Source organism: Lissotriton helveticus, chromosome 11, assembly GCF_964261635.1.
Source record: "Lissotriton helveticus chromosome 11, aLisHel1.1, whole genome shotgun sequence".
Lineage (NCBI taxonomy): Eukaryota > Metazoa > Chordata > Amphibia > Caudata > Salamandridae > Lissotriton > Lissotriton helveticus.
In genome coordinates, this window is record NC_136072.1 from 657,092,203 (window position 1) to 657,113,958 (window position 21,756).

The following is a 21,756-nucleotide window of genomic DNA, read 5'->3' on the forward strand; positions in this document are numbered from 1 at the left end:
CAGTGAAGAGGGTGGGGGTCAGGGTGTTTGGAAGTGGAACAGAGCCGGAGGCCGCCAAATCCCTGCCAGGGGCCGCCACACAAATATGTATCCATCCTGATGATTATTATATAAAGGATATATATTGGCGTGGTGGCCCCTGAAGTTTGGTGGCCTTGTGCAGGTGCACAGCTTGCACATGCCTACGGCCGCCCCTGCTCCCCCAAATCAGTCCTCTTCTTCCCTTGAAACTTGACCTGGGTGTCAAGTCTAATAATGATCAGGCGAGTCAACGCTCACTGCTCTTTTGGCATAGCTTAGTCACTACCCCTGACCTAGCCCCCTATGCCGCTGCTTTCACCAACATTTCTGCTCTGGACAAAAACCATAAAATTGGGTGGATTACACACATAGACACCATCAGGGCTAAGGAGCTTGATGGCCTCCCACCCACATACTCTAGGGACCAATTAAAATCTCAATATTAGGCATGGGTAAAGCAGAAGAATTTCCTGAAAATCCGTCATGGCTGTTTAACGGATGTTTTTACTGATATGAAATCCATCAGCCGGCTAGAATGCTATTTTGTTTTATTATGGTGCCAGCAGACAGGAAATTGTACACTCAGTTCAGACAATGGCAGTCTACCCATTAATGCCTTCACTAATTTCTGGCTGACAAATAAATCACAGCCTAAGGGCTGTCCCTCCTGCTCATGCCCTTATGAAACAATACACCACGTCTTTTTTGCTTGTGCTGCCTATGCAAGACCTAGAAGGAATTGGCTAACTCCCGTATGTAGACAACTTGGGACACACAGCCACAAATATGCCCTACGTATTTTAAAGTAATATGCGAGACCATTCTATGCTTTTGCAACTGCAACATTTTGGGGCCAGCTTTGGGCTATTAGAAGGAGGGCTTTAACAATTTCCCCGATTTTTAACTTATGTGTATTTTTATATATTGCCTTCTGTATAATTACATTTGCAATATTGAAAACATGTTTGCAGTTTATTTGTTAAATGTATTATTCATTTTTATATATTTATGTAAATAAAAAAGGAAAATAAAAAAAATGTATATTTATATATAAAAACCATTAGAAAATTAAAATATAAATTATGATTCATATTTTTGTAAACTCTTTTATATTATATATGTGTATATAAATATACACACGTTCATATATATGTGTGTTTGTATGCCTAAATAACTTCATATTTATAACTACATTTAAATATTACTTAAACATATTTAATGTAAATTATATTATTGTTAGATGTTAAAATATTTAATATTTACTGTTTTTAACTATATATATATATATATATATATATATATATATATATATATATTATATATATAATTATATTATTGTATATATTTTTTCGATAATAGTGTAAAAAGCAATTTTTTCATCGATCCCTTTGTACTTAACATAATGGGGTTGATTCCGATTCGGGAAACAAATCCGTACGACGATTCAAATTCGTAGCCGTTTCCGTCCGAATCGTACAAATCCGTCTGAATCGCGTAGTACGATCCGTAGTAAAAAAATACGTTTGAATCGTTGCAAAGTGTGCCAAAAGCAAGGGAAAATCCGTACAATACGGACCCTGAAAGTGAACCAGACGAATCGTAAACATGCCGTACGACCCGACAAGTACGATCCGTACCGGGGAATGAGTACACGATTCGTACGGTAAACATCGCGTATGAGCAATTCGTACGGAGAGCCACACAATCACATAGGGTACGGTTTGTACACCCCATGATCTTAGGGGTACGGTTCGTACACCCCATGATCGTAGCGGTACGGTTCATACACCCTATGATCATAGGGGTATAGTTCATACACCCCATTATCGTAGGGGTACGGTTCGTACACCCCAGGATCGTAGAGGTACGGTTCGTACACCCAATGATCGTAGGGGTACGGTTCGTACACCCCATGATCCTAGGGGTATGGTTTGTACACCACATGATTATAGGGGTACAGTTCGTACACCTATGATCATGAGGTGTATGAACCGTACCCCTACGATCATGGGGTGTACGAAACGTACCCCTGTGATCATGGGGTGTACGAACCGTACCCCTGTGATCATGGGATGTACGAACTGTACCGGGGTCCGTTTTGCATGCATTTTGAGTCGAATTCTGATTTTCCGGACGTTTTGAGCTCTCGTAAAAAAAGAGTCATACGGAGTGTTGACTGGACGAATCGTACTTGCTGGGTCGGAAAATGATGCTTCGATCCGTACCGACATCGGGTACTGCCCGTTCCGAATGAGATTCGTACGGATTACTGAGTTGTACGGGCTTTGGTACAATTCAGACGGAGAACTGCTTTGGGTACGCGTCGTACTACATCGTATGTACGGGGATGTTCGAGGATACGATTCGTACGGGAAAAATGCTCCGTTCGGCTATTCCTACGGGATTTTACAGAATCAGAATCAGCCCCCATATGTATAGAAAAATGATATTTTTGTGATCGATATTTTAGACACAATATTTCTGTATCACAATATTTTTGGTTTCGATATTGTGTCAGTGATCCAGAGTGGCTGTATGGATGTGTGCTTGTGTGAGTGACTGTTTAGATGAGTGAGTATCTGTTAGTATATTTGTGAGTGAGTGTGTGAGTAACGGTATTGGTGAGTGAGTTGCTGTGTTAGTGACTGTATGAGTGAATGAGTAGATGTGTGAGTAGCTGTATGGGTGACCGACTCAATCTGTGAATGGTTGTATGTTTGTATGACTGGATGTGTGAGTGGCTATATTGATGAGTCAGTGGGTTATTTAATGTTCCCCTCCCATAAAAGAAATACAAAAATTAAAACCTTTGGCCCCTGGGGCTGGGGCCCCCTTGCTGAAATTGGCTTGGGAGGGGGGTTGTGCAACCCCCCTCCTCCAATTCAAAAAGGCATGGCCCGATGGATGGGGTCCCCAGAGCCAAAAGGGCCCAGAGAAGGAGGGACCAAGCACCCCCTCCCCTAATAAAAGAAAAAATAAACAAAAGAGCTATCCAGGCATGATGCCGGTGCCTCCGCCCCCTTTCACAACCACTTTGCAAAATCGCCTCCTGGTGCACTACTAGTTGGTGGATAAAGTCCCCTTCCTTCTTGAGGGTCCCTGGCGGTCAACTACCCCGCCTGTTACTTCCAGTAAGTCCCATACAGTGAGATTGCAGAGGTCTTCGGAGGCCATGCCCCCTTTCTTTGCCACTCTGCAAGCATGCCTCCTGGAGCACTACTGATTGGGGAATGAAGTCCCCATGGCTCCAGAGGGTTGTTGGGGCCCACAAGCCCTCCTGTTACCTTAAGTAAGTCCCACATAGCAGCATTGCTGAGAGGTCCTCGGAAGCCACACCCTCTTTCTCTACTACCCTGAAAATGAGTCTTCTGGCCACTGCTTCTTGGGGAATAAAGTCCCTTTGGTTGCTAAGGATCCTTGATGGCCAAGAAGCCCTTCTGTTAACAGGAGAAAATCCCACACACCGGGATCATGAGAGCTAGTCAGAGGCCCCGCCCGTTACTCCACCGCTTTGCAAACGCGCCTAGTAGTAAAAAAACACAGTAATTTATACAAAAAAACAAAGGTTACAGGGATGTTATAGTTAGTAAACAGAATTTGAAGAACCTTAGAAATTTACTGAAAAAAACAAAGGTTACAAGGAATATAAATATATATAAAAGAGAGGGAGTAAGTGATCAGAGAGGGAGATGAGAGAATGAGAGAGAGAAAGAATGGGTGGATAGAAAGACCGTGACATATATCACTGTCTTTCTATCCACCCATTCTCTCTCTCTCTCTCTCTCTCTCTTTCTCTCTCTATCTCTTTCACTCTCTCTTTCTCTCCTCTCTCTCATCTTCCTCTCATCACTTTCTCTATATCTTCCTCCCATTCTCTTTTTCTCTCACTTGAAGCTCCATCATTCCATCTGCAATCAACCTGGGGGAATTGGGGTATGTAACAGAGGCACCAGTAGTTGCCCTGGGCTTTTAAAACCGGCCTCCAAGAGCTCCAGTGAATATGTATATGTCAACATTTTCCTTTTCGGAAAGGCCCTTTTATTTCTTAGTTTAGTGGTCGTTTTTTGTCCTCCAAGCTTAAGCTTTTTTTCTGTGTGGCACAGATCATTTCCTATGTCATGTGGATATATTTCTCTTCTTCTTCCTCCAGAACTGGTACTAGTTACCAGAACTTCATGCTCAGGTACCTCAACTGCTTTCTCTCCCCCCTACCTGAAGTCAATACTTCCTTTTCAACAGCACCTGCTCTCCAATCTTTATCTTCTTCATGTAAGGTCCCACTATACATACCAGTGGCCATCTCAATAGTCATTATCACTATTTCGGCATGTCCTTCCTTGCAATGCCTTGTCTCCTAATTTTGAAGTTACAATTCCACAATCCGCCACTGGAAACATCTGCACGCACCTGAGGGCATGAATCTGCCCTCTGATTTGCCCTCAACATCCTGCCAAATGTTACCCGTTAAAACATGGATTCTGAAATGCCACGATAACTCAGATTTCGAATTGGGAAGCACCTATTAGGTTCACTCTTTAAATAATTGTCCATCCACTCTAGGGAACCTACCTCTGCCCTAGGATTCCTTGAATATGTTTTGAGAATTCAAAAATCTAAAATTTGCTCCAGTAGGCACCACATTTTTTCTTTAATGGTTCGGGCCCTCAGATGTGAATGAACAAGTACCTAAGAACATAATATATGCATATGCTAGTGTCCTGTTCTGGGAATTACATTATTGTAGGTATAGGTTTATGTACACTTCTTATTTTGAATGACAAAATGTACGCTCATGTTAGTGAACACACAAAAAATGGACTCGTTTTACACTCAAATGTTTATTTTGCGAACACAAAAAACTGCTCAAATGCAGGCTCACTCATAACATGTGCAAAATGATATATGTTCAGGTTCGGGATGAATTAAGAGCAACTTTATGAACTTCGCCTAATCTGAACTACTAAAATCAAGCATGTCACAAACATGAAAATAGCGCACAGACTTGACCTTCAAGCCTAATGTAGCGCCACATTATAAGCAGCCATTTACATGTAAATGTGTTTCTCAGCGTCACTGATGTGAAAACTGATTTAATAAAATATCTTAAGGAAAATGGAATGCATTATTCAACCTGCAAAAACCATTTCCCACGAACGAGAATTCTTTGTGAAATTTACATTTTCTAATGCCTATACATTCCTCAACAGGACTGAAGACAGCAAATGTTTTATTAGCATGCAGCATGTGGCTTTTAAGCAGTTGATTTTGAGGAAGTTGTTGAGTCTGAAGGGGGCCATCAACATAGATGAGCTGATTAGTTCTCATAAATTTACAACTAGGATAATTTCTGGCATCGTTTAAGATGCATTTCAATTCATGAATGTGTCACTGTTTTACCAGAGAAAGAAACACAGCAAATGAACTCTGGGCCGCTGTTTACACCATTTGTTTTAAAATGAAGGCATATAAAAGCTGTGTGGGTGTGAATGGTCAGTAAGGAACATCCACTTTTTACCTAGAATGAATTCCATCACAAATTTCAGGAAAATGTCATACTCTAAATACAGGGGGTAGATTTACGATAAAGTGCTGCAACATGGCAACACAAGCCCTTTTGCTGCGCCACGCTGAGGCACTTCCAAAGCACAGGAATGCAACATATTTACAATAATATGTTGCATTACTGTGCCCTCCCCTGCGCTGGCGCACAAACAGCTGTCATGCGCTGGTGCAGGCACCCTTGCACCATGGTGCAAGGACGCCTGCGTCATGGGGAGATTGTTTTTGTGCAGGAAGGGGCACCTTTCTGCACAAAAATAATCACAACAGGCATTTTCCTCTTTCAATGCCTGCTTTAGAATGCAGCATGCATTGAAAGAGGAAAAAATGAAGAGAAATGACATCATGTCTCCTCATTACGCCTCCCTACGCCTCCCCTGGGGAGGCGTAGCATTCAGACACAATTCCAGATTTACGATTTCTCAGAAAAATTTGTTTTTGTTTTACACCAGAATATTATGACACAGTAATGCAAGGAAAATGCATGACTATAGTCACATTTTGAGGTTTGCCTGGCATTGTGAGTAAAAAAACTTGTCTGGATCCATGAGAGGCACACCAACCAGCATTCCCCATTTGTTTTGCTTTACAGAAATATCTAAAGTCAGTAAATTTTCCCTAGAGACAGACTACACTTTAGCACAGAAAGACAGATGAGACAAATATGACTGCCTATCCATCTGTTCCGCAAGTACACACATATAGTGGTTGGATTTGGCTCGAGGGTGAATGAAAGGTTCAAAATGTAGATTTCACAAAAAGGAAATGCACTGTTAATAAATGAAAGGTTAAGAATCTAAACCAATGACAGCCATGACGAGGCACACACCTTTTTACAGGCCATTCACACACCTGTCATACTTGACACACACTTTCACACCACCAGCTGTGGCCCCAGCACATTACAACACTCACATACACAGACAATGTGGGGATGATGTACACCATGGCAGAGAGAGACAGAAAAGAAAAATATTACTTCAAAATGAACAATTCCTTACAAACTCACACATACTGGTTGGATTTGGCACAAGGGTGAGTGAAGGTTTAGAGCATAACATTTTATTAACAAGAGATTTCACGAAAAGGAAATGTACTGTTAATATTTAAAAGGTTAACAAACTGAACCAATGACCATTCACACTACCAGCCGCGTGCCTAGCTCATTACAACATTCACATCATTAGACAGCGGTATTCAAGGGCCCATCATTTTCAAATGCCCACATGACTGACACAGCAATCAGACCAGCTTGTGGCTTGTGGTTGACATAGTGTCTGCAGTGGTGTTTGACTAGCAGAGTATTTAATGACCAGCAGCAAGTCACTACTCACATACTGCCAGCCAAATGCCAGCCCACGCACACTGCGAGACAAGCACCAGTCCACCAACACCACCTGCCCATGCTACCACCAGCCAAGCGCCAGCCCATGCACACTGCCAGCCAAGCGCAAGCCCACGCATACCACCAGCCAAGCACCAGCCCACCCACACCGCCAGCCCACACACACTGCCAGCCAAATGCCAGCCCACACATTCTGCCAGCCAAGTACAAGCCCACCCACACCTCCAGCCACTTCATACCGCCAGCCAAGCACCAGCTCACATTGCCAGGCAAGCACCAGCCCACACACACCGCCAGCCAAGCACCAGTCCACACACTCCACCATCCAAGCACCAGTGCAAGCACACCGCCAGCCAAGTGCCAGTCCACCCACACCGTCAGCCAAGCTCCAGTCCACGCACACCATCATCAAATTCTTTTTAACAAGAAAGAAAACACAAACCAATTGCAACTAGATACAAAACTATACCTACAAAAACAACAGCAATAACTAAAGACATCATTCTAATGCCAACTGTGAAACTGAACAACAACTATATAAAACTATACAGACAAGGCAGTATACAATTAGACTCACGGTTGCTCCCAAAAACTCTTTTGAGTGGGATACAATCTGAAACATGTGGGCACACACAGCTCAGGATTAGAAGGACAATAAGCACAGTGCATATGACTCTCCTTCCGCATATCTCTTTGCAAACAGACTCTACATCTCTTACGGGGATTTTTTTGGGGGGGCGTGGGAGGAATTAAATCAGGAAAGTGATGATCTTTCAATCTAGCCACATCCTCCACCAGTCCAACCCCAGGAACACTTGCCTGCTCCACTACATCAAGGCTGCCTATCACAGACTCCTGAAACTGAACAAAAGTCATCTTTGACGCATGAGAACACTCCTTGAACACAACAAAAGCATTAAAAATTGCTAAATTGAAGAGATTAATGGCCAACTTCTTTTACCAAATGTAAGCCTTACGAAAAGCAGTGTAAGGTTCCAACCTCTTATCTACTCTAGTGAAACCATCCATGTGCTTATTGTAGTCTACAATGCACACAAGTTTGCGCATCTCAGCAAACTGAACCCAATCAGTCACAGGTGAAGTACTCTCATCATGGATGGTAGTCAGCATGTACACATCCCTCCTGTCCAGAGATTTCACAGCTAGCAGTTCCTCACTACGCAGGGCACTGCACTGTCCCCTCTGAAGCATTTTGCAAACAAGCTCTTTTGGGTAACTTTTACGGTTAGAGCAGATTGTGCCACAAGCAAAAGTGTCCAGTTTGAACAATCCTTAAACAATTGCACAGCAGTGTAGAACTCATCAAGGTACAAATGGTGACCTCTGGTAAACAGTCCTCTTGCAAGTTCCCACACGATTTTCTCTGAAACATCAAAAGTGGACAGACAGCCAGTGGGGTCAATAGTGGAAGCCCTACCAGTGTACCCCCAGAAATTATAGCCATATCCTGTTCTACTCTCAGACAACATATACATCTTAATTCCATAACAGCCCTCTTGCTAGGAATGTACTGCCTAAAAACCAAACAGCCCTTGAACAGGACCAAAGACTCATCAACAGCTATTTCTTTCCCTGGTGTATAGATCTCTGAAAATTGATCTACAAAGTGATCCAGAACAGGCCGAATCTTAAAAAGACGGTCACAATCAGGGTAATTTTGTGGCAATGCCAAAGCATTATCAACAAAGTGGAGCATCTGAAGCAAAAGTAAATACCGATCACGACTCATATTTGCAGGAAATTTGGCCATTGCCATCAAGGGACTGGTAGAACATTATAAAGTCAGTGACGGCTTTCTTATCAAGCCCATCAAAAAAGTCAAACCCAAAAACCACCGGGTAGCTCTAGAACGGGGCCTAAGTCTGGCACTGTTGTCCCTCAAAAACTGTTCATCATACAAATTAGTCTGCTCAACAATCTCAGCCAAAAAGACATCATCCATAAACAACTGAAAAAAACTGTATATGCAAAAGATTTTCACAATCCACTCTACACTCTGTATAACCACTAAAGGCAGGCAACACCGGCTGCACCATGTTTGGATCAATCCAGAGTCCAGCACTTCCAGTAGGAAGCCTTGCAGCCTCAGGCTGCAATCCCGAAGTCTCTTGCTGCACCATCAACACATCAGTGTCCTCCTCTAAAACAGGCACTTCATCAGCACTCAGAGTAGCTTCATATACACTGAGAGTGGCTTCATCATCAGATGATTCCTTGTGGACAGAAAACTCACTGCCAGAATATTGCACTCCCTCTTCTCCCTCATATGCACTGTCAGTCTCATAATCCTGCTCAGGGGAAGAATCAAAAGCATACCAACGACCTGCTGAGCAGTAATTCTACGGCTACCCATAATCCGTACTACTAAAGGTAACTTGTGAAACAAGTCAACAACAACAACACTTTGTAAAATAAGTATTAAACAAAATGTGCTTTTTTCCGCAAAGACCTATATAGCCCAAAACTATACCACTCATTGCCATAAGCAGCTAGACTCACCACCACCTACTCTACAGTATCCCACTAAAAAAGAAAATTACACATAAGACAATTCAAAACACATTGCAAAGAATTTCATGCTCAAAACTAAAACTAAATATGCTGCCATTATGACACCACTTACACAAAAAATCCATTCATGCATGACAAATATACTCATTTGGAGTAAATACAACAAACGTGTTTTTCTTACGAAATAAATGCAACTATGCAAAACTGTAGCTCAACCACTGCTGAAACCGCAAACAAGAATCATAAAAAGAATAAAAAGGAGAAATAAAACATTACAATCACATATGCAAATAATGCACCAGTCCAAACACAATCCACCCAGCCAAGCTAAGGGGTTGGTGGGCCTAAGATTATAAGGCTGATCTGCCCATAAGAGGGACAGAAACAGCAAAAATATTCACCCCCATAAAAGGGGAGCAACCCTTGCCCAAGAGGTGACTCCCCATCACCAACATTTGAAAAACCCTAGAGTTGAGTGGCTCCTGGCCCCCTTGGGGACAGATGGGCCTAAAAACATACTGGCAATCTGCCACCCAAAGAGGGCAGAAATGGCCACAATCATCATCCCATAAAGGGGAGAGACCATTGTCCAAGGGGCCGCTCCCCAACATAAAGAAATAAATCCCTGTGGCCTAGTGGCCATTCAAAAAATAAATTAGCAGATTTGCCCCCAGGGGGTAGAAATGGCCAAAAGTAATGCTCCCCAAATGAGAGCGACCCTTGCCCAAAGGGCAACTCCCACCTAACAAATCGCTGGTGGTCTAGTGGGCCTGGTTTTAACAAAATGGTGAGATCTACCCCCGTGGGGAGCAGACACAGCCAAAAACATTGCCCCAAAGGGGAGCGATCTTGCCCAAGGTGCCACTCCCCACAAATAAATCCCTGGTGGTCTAGTGGGACTAATTTTAAAATAAATGGCAAGATCTGCCCCCTGAGGGGCAGTCACAGCCAAAAACATTGGGCCAAAAGGAGAGTTACCCTTGCCCAAGGTGCCACTCCCCACAAATATATCCCTGGTGGTGTAGTGGCCCGATTTTTTAAAAAAATGGCAAGCCGCTCAGCAAAAGGTCGGGAGGACCCAAGAACAAGGAGTAGGGCTCAAATCCGTGAGACCCTCAGGACACGAATACGCATGGAACGAGCAGCAAACGTGGGTCTGAATGGAAGAATTTCCAACATTCTTCCGGGTTTGCCCACGTGTTATATGGGCGGACCTACCACATCGCAGCGAGGAGCAAGGCCTCATGGGACTTGTAGTTTTTGACCAAGGATGGAGCCATTTGTTGTTCCACGGCGCCAATCTATATGAAGTTGCGCTCGAGACAGCAATCTGTAACAGTACATCCTCCCTTACGGAGAGCGCAACAAAGGACCTGCCTTCAAAGGATACTTCCTGTGGAAAACGGACACCAGTCTCGGAGCATGCTCTCCTGAAGAGGGTTCCCAGGAATTCTGCTCAGGGCCATATTCTTTCCAGGCCACCAGATACCATAACTTGTGGCCATGCCATCTTGAGTTCCGAATGCCACTCACCTCATACTCCAACTCCTCATTGACCACAAGAGGCGGGGCAATTTCCGTACAGCGGAACCAGATGGTTTCAGCAAAGAGATGTGGAACACAGGATGGATACGCACATGCGAAGGCAATTTGAGACGCATGTTTACAGGACTAATGCATTTCTCAATTAGGTATGGACCAATGTATTTAGGATGAAATATGCTATGTTTTCTGAAGCGCACACTCCTAGTGGACAGCCAGACTGAGTCCCCTACATGATACAAGGGCCCTGGGCGCTGGTGTTTGTCTGCTGAGTCTTTGTAGGCAGTCTTGGCTTTCTTCAGGTGTTCCTGTGTCTCCCTTAGAGTGTGTTTGATATGTGCCACCCTGTTGGCCACTTCAAGCATGTTCGTATCCTTGATGGGATGGAGGAAAGGGAGAAACCGTGGATGGTGGCCGTAGTTACAATAGAACGGAGATGCCCTTGTGTACCCATGCGTAGCATTGTTATAGGCAATTTCTGCTAGCCATAGATAATCCACCCATTCTTCCTTGCTGTAGTCCACGTAACATCTTAGATACTGCTTCAATGTCTGTTTCAGACGTTAGGTCTGACCTTCTGGTTGAGGGTGAAAACTGGTAGACAAGGCCGAAGTTACATGCAAAGAGGAACACCGTGTCTCCCAAAACTGGGCGGTGAACTGGGATTCCCGATCAGACACAATGACGTTGGGTAACCCATGCAACCAAACAACATGTACCATCAACAACCGTGCTAGCTGGCCAGCAGCAGGTACCTGTTTGCAGGCTATAAAATGTCCCATCTTAGTAAGATAGTCCACGACTACCATGATTGTAGTATGCCCCTGATCCAAAGGCAAACTGACAACAAAGTCCAAAGAGATATTTTCCCATGGTCTGGAAGGGGTAGGAAGAGGACGTAACAACCCCTGTGGTTTACGGTGATCAGATTTCATTGTGGCACAAGTAACACAACCAGAAACCCACTCCTTTACATCCTTCCGAAAGGAAGGCCACCAGAACGGTCTGGAGATTAGGTCGGTTGTCTTTTCTACACCCAGATGGCCCACACAGGGAGACTCATGGCACCAATGGAACACCTGTTTCCTCAGTCGAGCTGTAGGTACCAACAGGCGATGATTATACATCGGGAACCCATCCCTCACTTGCCATTCCTTGTGGCTCTGTAACCAGGTTCTCCATGTGAAAGATCAACTCCCCTCTGAACCCCTCAAAGAAAGGCCTCTGGTTGAATCGCACCCAAAACTATGGTGGGATTGATAATGGCCTTGGCTGTTGAGAGAACCGGGTCCTTGACAGAGGACTGACGGGTGAGAGCATCGGCTTTCTTGTTTTCCGCCCCTGGTCGGTAGGTAATGAGAAAATGGAACCCAGAAAATAAAAGCATCCACCTGAGCTGACGGGCTGTGAGATGTTTAGCAGCAGTCATGAATTGAAGGTTCCTGTGGTCGGTATATACCGTGACCACATGTCTGGCTCCCATCAAGAAATGCCTCCACTCCGTGAAAGCTTTCTTTATTGCTAGAAGCTCTTTTTCAGCAATATGGTAGTTCCTTTCAGCCTCATTAAGTTTTCTGGATATAAATGCCACGGATGCAACTGCCCAGTGGAGGGATGTTTTTGTGAAAGGATGGCTCCCAGCGCCACTTCGGATGCATCAGCTTCCACAATATAAGGTCTCTCAAGATCCGGGTGAGACAATATCAGGGCTGCTACAAAGGCTACCTTCAAGGCAAGAAAGGCTGTTTGAGCTTCAGGCATCCAATTACATTTCTGAGATTTCCGCAACAGTTGAGTGATGGGAGCCACAAGCTTGGAGAATTGGTCTACGAAGTGCCTGTAAAAATTGGCAATGCCAATAAAGCATTGCACATCCCAGACGTTTTTGGTAGGAGGCCAATCCTCGCTCAGCCATCTCCTGGCCGGAAGGACTTAACATGACGAATTCTACCGTGGTCACATGAAAGTCACACTTGCTCAATTTGCAGAACAAGTCGTTTTCCTGGAGCATCTGTAGTACAGATGTTATGTGCTGTATGTGTGCCTCTTCTATATTGGAATACATGAGGATATCGTCAATATACACTACGATGTAGTGATCCAGGATGTCACGGAGCACATCGTTAAGAAAGAATTGGAACGCCGCAGGGGCATTACAAAGCCCGTACGGCATTACCAAATACTCAAACAAACCATATCTGGTCTTGAAAGCCGTCTTCCACTCATCACCGCTTCTTATGCGGATCAAGTGATATGCCCCTTTCAGATCAAGCTTCATGTATATCCTGGCACTCTTTACTTTTTCCAGTAAGACGTTAATGAGTGGCAAGGGATATCTGTTCTTCACGGTTATAGCATTCAGTGCCCTAAAGTCCACACAAGCTCTGAGTTCACCATTGGCCTTAGGTATAAAAAAAAAGTGGTGACGCGGCAGGGGATTTGGATGGACGGATAAAGCCTATTTCAAGTACTTTGTCCAAGTATTCTCTTAGATGGAGATTTTCAGGTTCCGTCAAGGCGTTCAGCCTCCCACTCGGAACTATAGCCCCTGGTACAAGGTCAATTTGGCAGTCATACTGCCTGTGGGGAATAAGTACTTCCGCCTGGATGTTTTCAAATACCCCCTCATACATGTGATATACTGAGGGCAACTGCACCACCTTTTTGGCGGCAGTGGCTATCCTTAGTCCACCGGCCAAGGCCCTGGCAGGACTTTCTATGGTCCTACCGCAATGTTCCCAGCAATAAGAGGAGTTCATCAACACCTTCTTGTTGACCCAATTAATTTCAGGGTTGTGCTTCTGTAGCCATGGTAACCCCAATATGATCCCATATTGAGGTGCACAGATGATTTTAAAAGAGATTATTTCCTGATGCGTTGATCCATATTGCATTATGATGTCTTCTGTGTGGTATCCAATGGGCCCAGTAACCAACTTCCTCCCATCCACTGTATTGGCATCTTCTAGAGTGTTTCTACGATGTGCCACTCTGAACCCTGCCACGTTACTACCCCTCCCTTCGAACGAAAGGAACAATTATGTTCATGATTGTATATTTCAGACGGAGGAAGAGACGAAGGGATGGGTAGACCTTACAGACAATCCTCTATCTGACCCTCAAGGGGAGTTGTATGTCGATGGCTCTTGTTTCAAATTACCAGACGGCACGACAACTGCTGCATATGCGATAACTACTCTTCATACTGTAGTTGAGGCTTCTCGAGTACCTTATCAATCAGCACAGACAGCTGAGTTAGTGGCATTGCTTCGGGCCTGTGAGTAAAGTGAAGGATTGAGAATAAATATTTACACCGACAGCCAGTACGCCTTCGGCGTGGCTCATAGTTTTGGCTGGCTTTGGGCAGAAAGAGGTTTTCTCACTTCCGATGGTCAGCGAATACAGCATGGCCCCTTCATTTTTTGATTGCTGACATCATTGACATTACCAGAGATAGTGGCTGTAGTTAGATGCAGTGCAAACAAGGCAGTTGTTGATGCAGTGGGGGAAGGCAATACCTTTGCTGATCAAGTAGCTAAGGAAACTGCAAAATCCAAATTGACCTCAATGTTTGTGACTAGCTCTGCTAGGTGGGTGGCTAAAACAGAGATGTTCAATAACACCATGGAGAGTGTCCGAGAAATACAGAAAGAAGCTACCCCTAGTGAGCTGGCTCACTGGAAAGAGAAAGAAGGAAAATTAGATGCAGACGATTGTTGGATTGATTTGACAGAAAAACAGCGGTGGTTGTTGCTTAATGCATCAGTGAATGCGGTGGTGACAATGGCATATGGTTCAGCTCATATTGGGGCAAAGGGTATTTGTGCGTTTTTAGATCCTGTATGGTACAATCCCAATATTCCAAGGACCGCTGCTCATTTGATGCAATATTGCATGGTGTGCTTACGACATAATCCTGGGGCAGGGAGCCTGTTCTGAGTGGAAACTTTGCACCACCATCTTTGCCTTTTAAGGTGCTCCAAATGGATTATATTCAGCTGGAGCGCGTAAATAATTTGAAGTATGTCCTGGTTGTGGTGTGCGCTTTCAGTAAATGGGTTGAAGCCTACCCGACCAAAGAAAATACTGCTTTGACCACGGCAAAGGTGTTGGTAAGGGAATACTTTCCACGCTATGGATTGCCTAGGGTGATCTGGAGTGATAACGGGGGACACTTTAATTCAGAATTCATCTGTCACATTTGTAATGGACTACAGATTAAACAGAAATTCCTTTTATTTTTTTTTATTTTTTTTATTTTTTTTATTTGGCAGACAAGTCACATTTGAAAAGCAATATAGCAAAGAAAAAATAGAAAATAACATATCATAATCTAGAGTGATATCAGGGATAGCATCAATATACAAATTAAACCAGTATTCTTTAGATATTGCAACTTCAGCCTAACAGCAAGACTTTTACACAAACAATGTTCATCTTATAACACTTAGCTTTTATACAAAATTAGCCCAAATCCTTTCCGTTCTATCTACAGATTTACGGCTCCTATTCTTAGCGAGAGCTTTTTCCATAGTGTATATCTCATGTAATAACACTAGCCACTCAGTCTTCTGAGGTGGGTTCGGTGATATCCACGCTCTAGCTATTACCAATCTAGCACATGAAATTGCTATGTATAGCCAATTTAGATTATTTTTGCTGCTCTCATGTATAGAAAGAAAAACCATAGATAAATTAAGTGGAGAACTGATCAGTTGTTTTTGAGATAAAGTAATTTCTATTTCTTGCCAAAACAATTTCAGTGCTGGACAGGAATAGATCATATGAATGAGATCTGCTGCCACCAAGTCACACTTGGGACATTTGGTACGTTCAATATCTTGTGACCATTTAGCAATAACCTGGGGCGTATGATACAACTGGCTGACCGTCCTGTATAGCTGAAGCTTTAAGCTTGAGGAATAGACAGTTTTATTGAGAATTGTTAGAGCATTTGAAATATTCTGTGGTGTCACATTGATTCCTAATTCAAGCGTCCACTTTTGGGACAGTCGAGGGCAGTCATCCAAGTTATGCTGGATTAGATGTTTGTAACCTGTGCTAATTAGTGATTTATTTTTAGAACTATACAAGACTTCCCAAATGTCCGAGCTAGTAATCTTTTTCAGGTTCATTTTCCGTAAAAAATAATCCCTTACTTGCAAATATTTAAGTATCATTTCACTTGGTAGCGAGTATATTACTTGTAAAGTCGAGAACTGTAGAAAGCCATCGGTGCCATATAGGTCTCCTAATCTCTTAATCCCATAGTTAGCCCATTCTCTCCCGACTTTATCATTAAAGATACCAGGTAGCCCTGGATTGTCCCACAATGATAAGGCTGAGTGAAAAAAAGTAGTATCACAAAATTTCATGACTAATTTAAAAATCGCTACCACGTCCCTTGCGGTCTTAAATTTGACACGTTTGAAAAAATTTGGGTCCTGTATTCTTGTTAAAAATTGTAATGCATTAGTGCCTAACATAAATTGGTGGAAGAACAAATTAGTATTCCTATTTAATAAGCTCCTGAAGCGTCCTATAAAAGATGCAAAAAAATAAGACTTAAAGTCCGGAAAATCTAATCCGCCCTTCTCTAGGGGTAGCTTTAGTATCGCCATAGACCTCCTGGGTTTTTTGTAGCTCCAAATATAGCTGCTACATATTCCTTCTAATTTCTTAAAAAATATATTATTAACTCGAAGGGGAATAGAGCGAAAAAAATATAAGAATTTGGGCAAAATGTTCATTTTTATCAGATTAATTCTCCCCAAAATATTCAATGGGATTTTGTGCCATTTTTTAAGCGTTAATGTAACCTGCTTAAGTAAAGGTTCATAGTTCAGTTTAATTATTTCATTTATTTTAGAAGATAGAGTCACTCCTAAATAAACAGCCGACTTACATAGCCCAGTGACTGGTTGGTTAGTTTGATAGTTCATAATAGTTTGGGTCTTATTAAAGTTTAATTTATATCCGGAAATGTCACCGAATTTTTCAGCTTCTTCTGTAATTCCTGATAGAGCATCTATCACATTAGTGGTAAATATAGCTAAATCATCTGCATATGCAGTAATTTTAAGAGTTTTATGTTCGTGCTCTACCGACGTTATCTTCTCTTGGTTCTGTAGGGCATTTATAAACGGCTCCATAGAGAGGGCAAACAACAGGGGTGAGAGTGGACACCCCTGTCGAGTCCCCCTTAAAATTGTAAAGGTTGATGAAAGTACCCCTGCATAGCTGATTTTAGCATTAGGCTCCCTGTATATGGCCTGTATACCTCTAAGGAAGCGTTCTCCAAACCCATACTGCATTAATACCTTCCACAGATAATCCCACCCCACTCGGTCGAACGCTTTTTCTGCGTCAAGTAAAATCATACCGAGTGGGGTGTGATTAGCTGCCGCTACGTCGAATGCCGTAATCGCCATATTAACATGGGCAGTAGTATCCCTACCAGCTATGAAACCGTGCTGTTGCTCATTAACAAGCTGCGGCATAAGAGATGCCAATCGCATTGATATTAGTTTAGAATAGGCCTTAGCATCCGTATTTATTAAAGAGATAGGCCGATATGACCCACATTCCATTGGCGGTTTGTGTTTTTTCAGAAAGAACATAATTTTCGCCGTTTTCCAAGAATCCGGCGCTTTGCCTAATGTGCCTATTGAGTTCACAACTGAACAAAAAAGAGGAAGTAATTCTTCGGCACAGATTTTATATAATTCGATAGGAATCGTATCCTCCCCAGCCGCTTTATTAGAGGGGAGTGAGAACACTGCTATGCGCAACTCTTCTATTGTATAGTTCTGTTCCAGATTATCTAAAAGCTCCTGAGCTACAAAGTGTCTTACAGGAAGGTTTTCATTTAGGTAAGATTGGATCTGCTCTGAGGTAGCCCTAGTCTCTGGAGTGTACAATTTTTCATAATAAGAAACAAATTGCTCCCTTATCTCTACCGGCTGTGTATATATGGTGCCATTAGGGCCCCTTATAGATTTAATTAATGACGATGCCCGTTCTTCCGCTACCTTATATGCCAGAAGTTTTCCTATTCGGTCCCCCGATTCGTATTCTGAAATTTTGTATTTAAGTATCTTACACCTGCTATTTTCCCTGAAAGAACTTTTCATATCTGTGCGTATACTCATAAGTTTGTTTTCCAGAGATGATATATCTAAGCTATTCCGATTGTCCTCCTTAAGTCTGTCGGCCAATAATTTTTCAATATGTAAGATATTATCTGTCATTACCTTTGTTTCTTTTTTCCTTATTGCATTTTGTTTAAATATATATTGTTGCGCAGTCCCTCTTATAAAGGCCTTACAGGCATCCCAAACCGAAAGTATACCAGCTGTATCTTGGTTAAATGTAATAAACTCCTTTATCTGTGTTTTGAGCAGATTAAACAGAAATTCCATGCGGCTCGACACCCCCAGTCCGCTGGGTTGGTCGAGAAGTAAAATGGGATACTGAAGCTCAAATTTGCAAAATGTCAAGAAAGTACCGGATTGAAGTGGCCACATGCTCTACCGCTGGCATTAATGTCAATACGAGTTACCCCACATTCCCGTTCTGGCTTATCTCCGTATGAGGTCATTTTTGGGAGCCCTGCTAATGCTTGGGGCATCCCGAGACCCAGAATATTTGGTGATATAGAGTATCCTTTGTTTACAGACTATCTGTATGGTTTGACTAAAGATCTCCGTTCCATTCATCAACAGGTCTCAGCAGTTTTGCCGCCCCTGCTGTAGGGTCCCGGACATCGCTTGGAGCCAGGACAGTGGGTTCTGGTACATAATTATCAGTGAAAATCCAGCTTGTATCCCCGTTGGTCTGAACCGTTTCAAGTCTTGTTAGCCACGCGGATGGCGGAAAAGGTGAACGGCAAGCGACACTGGATCCATATGTCACATCTGAAAAAACTACCCCTCCCGCTTCCACATGATCAGCGAATCCAGGAAGGGGTTCTGACCCAGGAAGGTGAGCAATTTCCTTGTTTTGTTCCTTTTTCTGAAGCCCAGGTAATTGGAAAAGGGCAACGAGAAGGGGTTCCAGGCTCGGAAGGGGCTCTGTCATCAGCACAAGTGATTGCCCCAGATTCTGTTGCCCCTGCAGTCAATGAGAGGCTTGCAGTACCCCTGTTTCACCGGATTCATCATCCTCTGTTTTCTTCTCTGATCAAGAAGTGCCTAGCCATGCTCGATACAACCTGTTGGTAGGTATAGCCCTTTATGTTATTTTTATGGTTCTTCAATGTATCTGTAACAGTGACTGGTCATGCCAAAAAATGGGCGCAGCATAGAAACATTCTGTGGGGGATCAGTATTTGACAGGGCTTGTACTCTAGCAGTATCTGGTGTCTTACCCCCATCCGAAAAGTTATGGCCAAAGAACTTCAGCTTTGCCTTATGGAACTAACACTTGTCTTCATACAAATTCAAACCAGCTTCAGCAAGTAAACAATGTACTTGTGTAAGAGCATTATCGTGCTCTTTTTGTGTAGCTCTGAAAACCAATATGTCATTGCTGTAATTGAATGCATTCATTACAGGCTGAATGATACGTCAAATGATGTCTTGAAATAGTTCTGCAGCAGATGACACACCAAAACATAGGGGGTCATTACGATTGCAGACGGGAAATGCCTCCGACCGCCGTGCTCCCGAAAAAAAAACGTCTGCATGTTCCGCGGGAAATCTGGCTGTCTCATTAAGATGCAATCCATGTAAAATCCGACCGCTGTGGACAGAGTATCACAAAAAATCTCCCACCACATCGAGAATACAGAAATTCCGACCGTGGCAGATGGAAAAGCAGGGAAATGCATTAAAAATGCTGATTCACCGGTGGTATAACTGCACGCGAAATTTAGATGAAATGGTGGAGCAGGTGTAACAATCATTGCGTTACGAACACTTTGGTCATGTGAAAAGACAAATAGCGGTTGAATGCAACTTCAGAACGCCGGTCCTCTCCGCTGCCCTCAATCACATCTGACACGCCCCAATGATACACCCCCCAAGTCATTAAAAACCAATGAAATCCCTGGTCATCATGGAAAATACAGCTGACAGTCATTCCTCATTTTGACACACCCACATAGCAGAGCATAAAGCCAACCCCTTCCCTGAACATCATCCTTTGCACTACTACAGCATTGAAGGGCCATACACCACAGCTGTTAGTAAAGGCTAAAAATTACATGGCATGCCATCACACCAACCTACATCAACACACACCAAAACTACACACCTGGCACATCTTAGACATCTCCACCTGCACCTTCCTCCCTGCACTTCTTTCTCATTTGCACAGCATACACCATGTCACAGAAAAAATGCCTACATTCACAGGCAATGAGTTGTCAGTGATGGTAGATGAGATAATTAGAGTAGAACCACATTTGTTTGGAACCATGGTCCAATAGACCCCACTTGTAAGAAAAAATCAAAGTTGGAAAGGATTGTCAACAAAGTCATAGCAGTAGGGACCACCTGCGTGCACTGCATGACATCAAGAAGAGGTGGCATGACTTCAAGACCAGGGTCAAATACCCTGCCATCAGGAACCAGGAGGCAGCTCTGAGAACTGGTGGTGGCCCTCCCATTCCACCACTAACATTTTCTGAATGGGAGGAGAAGGTGCTTGCCATCCTGCAACCAGAGAGTCTCACAGGATTAGCTGGGGGAGTGGAGGCTGGTAAGTACCAACAAATGTATCCCATCACACTGCCATGTACTGTCTTGCACAACCATAGCCACACTTTCGAGACCCAAAAACGTATGTACAACACACTCTTTCCAGCACAATTCTCACTTATCTACCATTTCCATCCTTTGATTCACCTCAAAGGTTGGTATCTATATTTCTATCGGGGTTTGGGTCCAGGCAGCCAGAACTACAGCTCCCACCAGGCCCCCCTACCTCACCCCTGCACCGGATGGAACACTCCCCCACCCAGGAAGCCATGTGAGTGTGATTTCATTCCTCTGCTTCAACTTACAAGGGAGGTAGACTTCTCACCAGGGAGGGAGATGGGACAAGCAGGCAGCCCTACAACTCCCTCCAGGCCCCCTTGCCTCACAGCTGAACAGGATGGAACACTCCCCCACCCCAAAAGCCTTTTGGCACCCATTTCATTCCTCTGCTCCACCTTACAGGTAGGTAGCCACCTCATGTTCTCTGGACTCACAGGTGAAAAGGATGGAACACTCCACCACACCAGGAGCCATGTGGCAACCTTTTCATTCCTCTGCTTCACTTTACAGGTAGGTAGCCATCTCATGCTCTCTGGCCTCTTAGCTGAACAGGATGGAGCACACCCCCAGCCCAGCAGCCATGTGGCAGCCATATCACTCCACAGTGCCTCCTAACAGGTAGGTAGTCAGCTCACTAGGGAGGGGGTTGTTGGGACCAGACAACAATATCACAACTCCCACAAGGCCCTCTGGTTTCCCTCCCAAACAGAATGGAGCACCCTTCCCACCTCAGAGCCCTGTGGCAGCCATCTCACTCCACAGGGCCTCCTAAACGGTTGGTAGTCAGCTCACTCGGGAGGGGGATGTTGGGACCTGACATCAACACCACAATTCCCACAAGGCTCACTGGCCTCACTCACAAACTGCATGGAGCACCCTCCCCTCCCCAGAGCCATGTGGCAGCCATCTCACTCCACAGTGCCTCCTAGCAGGTAGGTAGTCAGCTCATGCAACCTGTGCTCCTTCTCAGATTTCATGGAGCTATATGACCACCAC